Source organism: Oncorhynchus tshawytscha, linkage group LG16 (genome assembly GCF_018296145.1).
Source record: "Oncorhynchus tshawytscha isolate Ot180627B linkage group LG16, Otsh_v2.0, whole genome shotgun sequence".
In the NCBI taxonomy this organism is placed as follows: domain Eukaryota; kingdom Metazoa; phylum Chordata; class Actinopteri; order Salmoniformes; family Salmonidae; genus Oncorhynchus; species Oncorhynchus tshawytscha.
The window spans coordinates 64,267,733-64,275,232 of NC_056444.1; the positions used below are offsets into that span (position 1 = coordinate 64,267,733).

The following is a 7,500-nucleotide window of genomic DNA, read 5'->3' on the forward strand; positions in this document are numbered from 1 at the left end:
GGACACACAGTGTGTTGTAGATATGTGGTAGTGGTGGAGTAGGGGCCTGAGGGCACACAGTGTGTTGTAGATATGTGGTAGTGGTGGAGTAGGGGCTTGAGGGCACACAGTGTGTTGTAGATATGTGGTAGTGGTAGAGTAGGGGCCTGAGGGCACACAGTGTGTTGTAGATATGTGGTAGTGGTGGAGTAGGGGCCTGAGGGCACACAGTGTACTGTAGATATGTGGTAGTGGTGGAGTAGGGGCCTGAGGACACACAGTGTGTTGTAGATATGTGGTAGTGGTGGAGTAGGGGCCTGAGGGCACACAGTGTGTTGTAGATATGTGGTAGTGGTGGAGTAGGGGCCTGAGGGCACACAGTGTGTTGTAGATATGTGGTAGTGGTGGAGTAGGGGCCTGAGGACACACAGTGTGTTGTAGATATGTGGTAGTGGTGGAGTAGGGGCCTGAGGACACACAGTGTGTTGTAGATATGTGGTAGTGGTGGAGTAGGGGCCTGAGGGCACACAGTGTGTTGTAGATATGTGGTAGTGGTGGAGTAGGGGCCTGAGGGCACACAGTGTGTTGTAGATATGTGGTAGTGGTGGAGTAGGGGCCTGAGGGCACACAGTGTGTTGTAGATATGTGGTAGTGGTGGAGTAGGGGCCTGAGGACACACAGTGTGTTGTAGATATGTGGTAGTGGTGGAGCCTGAGGGCACACAGTGTGTTGTAGATATGTGGTAGTGGTGGAGTAGGGGCCTGAGGTCACACAGTGTGTTGTAGATATGTGGTAGTGGTGGAGTAGGGGCCTGAGGACACACAGTGTGTTGTAGATATGTGGTAGTGGTGGAGTAGGGGCCTGAGGACACACAGTGTGTTGTAGATATGTGGTAGTGGTGGAGTAGGGGCCTGAGGACAAACAGTGTGTTGTAGATATGTGGTAGTGGTGGAGTAGGGGCCTGAGGGCACACAGTGTGTTGTAGATATGTGGTAGTGGTGGAGTAGGGGCCTGAGGACACACAGTGTGTTGTAGATATGTGGTAGTGGTGGAGTAGGGGCCTGAGGACACACAGTGTGTTGTAGATATGTGGTAGTGGTGGAGTAGGGGCCTGAGGGCACACAGTGTGTTGTAGATATGTGGTAGTGGTGGAGTAGGGGCCTGAGGGCACACAGTGTGTTGTAGATATGTGGTAGTGGTGGAGTAGGGGCCTGAGGGCACAGTGTGTTGTAGATATGTGGTAGTGGTGGAGTAGGGGCCTGAGGACACACAGTGTGTTGTAGATATGTGGTAGTGGTGGAGTAGGGGCCTGAGGGCACACAGTGTGTTGTAGATATGTGGTAGTGGTGGAGTAGGGGCCTGAGGTCACACAGTGTGTTGTAGATATGTGGTAGTGGTGGAGTAGGGGCCTGAGGACACACAGTGTGTTGTAGATATGTGGTAGTGGTGGAGTAGGGGCCTGAGGACACACAGTGTGTTGTAGATATGTGGTAGTGGTGGAGTAGGGGCCTGAGGACACACAGTGTGTTGTAGATATGTGGTAGTGGTGGAGTAGGGGCCTGAGGGCACACAGTGTGTTGTAGATATGTGGTAGTGGTGGAGTAGGGGCCTGAGGGCACACAGTGTGTTGTAGATATGTGGTAGTGGTGGAGTAGGGGCCTGAGGGCACACAGTGTGTTGTAGATATGTGGTAGTGGTGGAGTAGGGGCCTGAGGGTACACAGTGTGTTGTAGATATGTGGTAGTGGTGGAGTAGGGGCCTGAGGGCACACAGTGTGTTGTAGATATGTGGTAGTGGTGGAGTAGGGGCCTGAGGGCACACAGTGTGTTGTGAAATCTGTGAATGTATTGTAATGTTTTAAAATGGTAAAAACTGCCTTCATTTTGCTGGAACCCAGGATGAGTAGCTGCTGCTTTGGCTGCAGCTAATGGGGATCCATGATAAATACACATACTAATATCGAGTTCCAAACTGCCTCTGGAAGCAACATCAGCAGAATAACTGTTCGTCGGGAGCTTCATGAAATGGGTCTGGCAGTCCGACGAACGAATCTAAGTTTGGCGGAGGCCAGGAGAACGCTACCTGCTCGAATGCATTGTGAAAACTGTAAAGTTTGGTGGAGGAGGTGTGGCCTGGAGCTGTTTTTCATGGTTCAGGTTAGGCCCCTTAGTTCCAGGGTAGGGAAATCTTAACGCTACAGCATACAATGACATTCTAGATGATTCCGTTATTCCAACTTGGTGGCAGTTTGGGGTTGACCCTTTCCTGTTTCAGCATGACAATGCCCCTGTGCACAAAGCGAAGTCCATACAGAAATGGTTGGTCGAAATCGGGATGTAAACCTTGACTAGGATGAATTGGGAATGCCGACTGAGAGCCAGGCCTAATCGCCCAACATCAGTGCCCGACCTCACCTATGCTCTTGTGGCTGAATGCAAGCAAGTCCCCCAGCAATGTTCCAACATCTAGTTGTAAGCCTTCCCAGAAGAGTGGAGGCTGTTATAGCAGCAAAGGGGAGACCAACTCCATATTAATGCCCATGATTTTGGAATGAGATGTTGGACGAGCCATGTCGTGTAAATATAGCAATCCAGTTGTACTGTAGATGGCATTAGTGATTTTGAAAGCGGTCTTGATGCGTGTGTGTGAGCTTTAAGCACAGAGTTATACAACATGTACAGACACAATCAACTGTGAGGAAGACAGAGGAATGCAGTATTTCTAATTGTATGAAGTCATGTAATGGCCCTAATTGCTCAGAGAAACTGGCATATTTCTGGAGGGGGGGGGGGCAGATGAGCGACCACAGAGGTCATTGCCATGCCAACCGATTAGCAAGACAGTGTGAAAAAAATAAATAAAATGAAGCTATTCTAGTGTTTATGTCATTTAAAGGTTTTGGCAGGGTCTGGGCAAAAGAGCCAGTCCATTCAAATCCAGTCCAGGCAATCAATGGGAAGAGCAGTCCGTGCTGTCTGGTCTCCTCTCCTGGCCCTGACCCCAACACATGGGCACTGGAGCGAACAGGAACAGAGCAGTGGGCAGCTTAAGATATACATCATGAACAGGAGATGGGCAACGCGGACACACTTGGCAAATGAAACATGTATTTGTTGAAACAGCTACATTTAACTAATAGACGCCATCTTCTCCCATACCAGATTTAGAAACAGGCTGTAAACAATGAATATTACTATTCCAAACAGCTACATTTAACTAATAGACGCCATCTTCTCCCACACCAGATTTAGAAACAGGCTGTAAACAATGAATATTACTATTCCAAACAGCTACATTTAACTAATAGATGCCATCTTCTCCCACACCAGATTTAGAAACAGGCTGTAAACAATGAATATTACTATTCCAAACAGCTACATTTAACTAATAGATGCCATCTTCTCCCACACCAGATTTAGAAACAGGCTGTAAACAATGAATATTACTATTCCAAACAGCTACATTTAACTAATAGATGCCATCTTCTCCCACACCAGATTTAGAAACAGGCTGTAAACAATGAATATTACTATTCCAAACAGCTACATTTAACTAATAGACGCCATCTTCTCCCACACCAGATTTAGAAACAGGCTGTAAACAATGAATATTACTATTCCAAACAGCTACATTTAACTAATAGACGCCATCTTCTCCCATACCAGATTTAGAAACAGGCTGTAAACAATGAATATTACTATTCCAAACAGCTACAAGGCAAAAACATGAACAGTACCATGGTAATGTGAGAGAATGAAATGTGTTCTTACTCTTCCTATTCAAATGAGTCAATGCCAATAAGCTAGACAAACAAGTCCAGACAGCAGACAACCTTTGTCAGTAGGAAAAACGAAGAGCCAAGCCTAAATCAAAAAAATGTACAATAAAACTGTACCTTAAGCTAAAACTACTCCAATATCAACATTCGTAGACATTTGACGAATTTCAAACATAATATGAAAGTTCCAGGTCTGGCAGACTATTATCTATAGTATACTCTATAGACAACACTGACCATATCATCCCTGTGTGTGAGTGAAGCTTCTTATCATGAGTTGGGCTGTGTAAACAGACTCCTGCTCAGAAGCCAACACAGGGCTCTGTGACACCAGGCAGCCAGGCTCTTCTATTGGGCTGCAGATTTAATTGCCTGCGGCTGCAGTCTTGTTATTAAACTGTGTTCCACCACAGCTCTCCTCGTTTCCTCTCCGCTCTCCTCCTTTGCCCTAATCTCCCCTCCTCTCCTACCCTCCCTCCCTCCCTCCCTCCCTCCCTCCCTCCCTCCCTCCCTCCCTCCCTCCTCCCTCCCTCCCTCCCTCCCTCCCTCCCTCCCCCCCCTTTCCCCCTCTTTCTCCTACCCTCTCCTCTTCCTTCCCCTATTCACCTCTCCTCTCCCTTATTCTGCTCTCCTCTCCTCTTCTCTCATCTCCTCTCCTCTTCTCTCCTTTGCTGAATAAATAGAGTATGATGCAATTTCCCTCTGGACAGCCTTGCTTCCATCTTCAATTACTATGTAAGAGACAATGAAAGACTCTTGATACTAAGCTAGAAGGAATGTTTAGGATTTGCCTCAGGACAATAGGGAGACTACTACTGAGGATAAGGAAGGTCCAGATGACTAATACATACGGGTGCTCTATTGTCCTTTCATACCAACACTCCCAAAATATTCATTGGAACTTTAATTTCTTGAATCACTATTACCGTAAGCTCAGCATCGTATATTTGTATATCAGTTTGTGCTTTGCCAAACCAGCGTTAAATTAAGTGCAGGTAATGACTTGAAATTGCAATTTGAATCGGAAGCCATTGGGCAAAGAAAATCATTGGACGTAATGGAATTGGGTGATACACAAACCCAAATAGCGAAACAAGAATAATGGGGCTTGTGAATGAATCCCCAATTCTAAGGCAGCGAAGGAGAAGGATCAATTCCAGGCGGGCTGCTCTGAGTCCGAACGAGACGTTGTGCTGGTAGCCTGGCTTTAGTATTCACTGCACACAGGTGGGGAACAGACAAGCGTAAACAACACGCTTAATGAACTGCCTCCAGCCTCTGATAGGGACTGACTTCAGGAAGAAAGGAGAAGTAAAGTTGTGTGTGTGTGTGTGTGTGTGTGTGTGTGTGCATTTGTGTCTGTCCCCAGGACAAAGAAGTGAAACAGTCCTCTTCCCTCAAACCAGTGTAACGCTGCTATCGCAGACTGTCTGGGTAGCGTGGGTCAGGCGAACCGCAGCCTCCCTCTGTGGTATGTAAAACACGTGTCTCTGGCCAGACAGTGCAGAGACAGAGACAGACAGACTGCTAACTCCTCAGTCTGAATCACACTCTGGCCCCAACTGTGCCAACACATGGCCCGCATGCCTGCAGCAGAAACCTCAGAGGCCTGGTGCATTGCATGGACTGGAGGGTCGTAGACACGGAGTGTGCTGGATCAGCACTGCGGGCCAAGCCAGAACCACATCCTGCAGCACTCAGCACCCAGCCCAGCCAAACTCAACCATCAGCCCCAGACATTGCCATCCAGCTGGGGCACAGAGACAGACCGCAACCTCCCAACCTCTGGTTCTCATTACGGATCATCCAGAACCATGAGACAAAGACCTGCCACGTTCAGAAGGGAACTGGTGATGCACACAAGTTGAGGGCAAGATAAGGAGAAAAAAAAGAGATCAACAAAAAGAGGTGGAGAAAAAATAGAAACTATTTCATTGCCAGTCCTGACAGGTGTCAAAACAGAGTTGAAAGTGTGTATCAGATTTCACTCTTCCAGAGTACAATGGAACAATGGTTTACCAGGGGGATTCCTTTGAAGTGGTTTCTCGCTTTCCTTTATTCACTCCTTTATTTCCTTTGAAATGGCAGAAAGGGAGAAAGAGAGAGAGAGAGGGAGAGAAAGAGAGAGAAACGTACATTTCCTCAGTGAAAACAATGTACTGAGCAAATGTCAAATGGGCTTTTCACCAAATTACGATACGACAGACCACATATTCACCCTGCACACTCTAATTGACAAACAAACAAAACAAAGGCAAAGTCTTGTCATGCTCTGTTGATTTCAAAGAAGCTTTTGACTCAATTTGGCATGAGGGTCTGCTATACAAATTGATGGAAAGTGGCGTTGGGGGAAAAAAATACAACATAATAATACCATGTACACAAACACTCTTCTGGGAAGGCACCGATGTTGGGCGATTAGGCCTGGCTCACAGTAGGCGTTCCAAATAATCCCTAAGGTGTTTGGTGGGGTTGAGGTCAGGGCTCTGTGCTGGCCAGTCATGTTCTTCCACACCGATCTCGACAAACTATTTTGTTTTGTGTACGGGGGAATTGTCATGCTGAAACAGGAAAGGGCCTTCTACAAACTGTTGCCACAATATTGGAAGCACAGAATCGTCAAGAATGTCATTGTATGCTGTAGAATTAAGATTTCCATTCACTGGAACTAACGGGCCTAGCCGGAACCATGAGAAACAGCCCCAGACCATTATTCCTAATCCACCAAACTTTACAGTTGCCACTATGTATTCGGGCAGGTAGTGTTCTCCTGTCATCCGCCAAATCCAGATTTGTCCGTCGGACTGCCAGATGGTGAAGTGTGATTCATCACTCCAGAGAGCGAGATTCCACTGCTCCAGAGTTCAATCGCGGCAAGCTTTACACCACTCCAGCAGATGCTTGGCATTGCGCATGGTGATCTTAGGCTTGTGTGCGGCTGCTCGGCCATGGAAACCCATTTCACAAAGCTCCCGACGAACAGTTATTGTGCTGAGGTTGCTTCCAGTTTGGAACTCGGTAGTGAGTGTTGCAACCGAGGACAGATGTTTTTTATGCGCTACGCTCTTCAGCACTCGGCGGTCCCATTCTGTGAGCTTGTGTGGCCTACCACTTTGCGGCCTAGATGTTTCCACTCCACGATAACAGCATTAACAGTTGACATGACGCTGCCATGTTGAAAGTCACTAAGCTCTTCAGTAAGGCGATTCTTCTGTTTGTCCATGGAGATTGCATGGTTGTGTGCTCAATTTTATACACCAAATCCACTAATTTGAAGGGGTGGTCACATACGTTTGTTTATATTGTCCATATCAATGAATTAGCGAGGGCACTAGAACCGTCTGCAGCACCTGGCCTCACCCTACTAGAATCTAAAGTAAAATCTCTACTGTTTGCTGATGATCTGCTGCTTCTGTCCCCAACCAAGGAGGGGCTACAGCAGCACCTAGATCTTCTGCACAGATTCTGTCAGACCTGGGCGCTGACAGACCTGGGCCCTGACAGACCTGGGCCCTGACAGTAAATCTCAGTAAGACGAAAATCATAGCGTTCCAAAAAAGTTCCAGTTGCCAGGACCACAAATACAAATTCCATCTAGACACCTTTGCCCTAGAGCACACAGAAAACTATACACACCTAGGCCTAAACATCAGCACCACAGGTAGCTTCCACAAAGCTGTGAATCATCTGAGAGACAAGGCAAGAAGCCATCACCAACAGAGAGATTAACCTAGAGAAGAATC

The 7,500-nt window shown here is 47.2% G+C and overlaps 1 protein-coding gene across 2 annotated transcripts in view; it reads right to left on the minus strand.

Annotated features, from left to right (window-relative positions):
- LOC112215208 (plexin-A1-like) overlaps window positions 1–7,500 on the minus strand; it is a 273,811-nt gene that overhangs the window by 72,138 nt on the left and 194,173 nt on the right. The window lies entirely within an intron of this gene.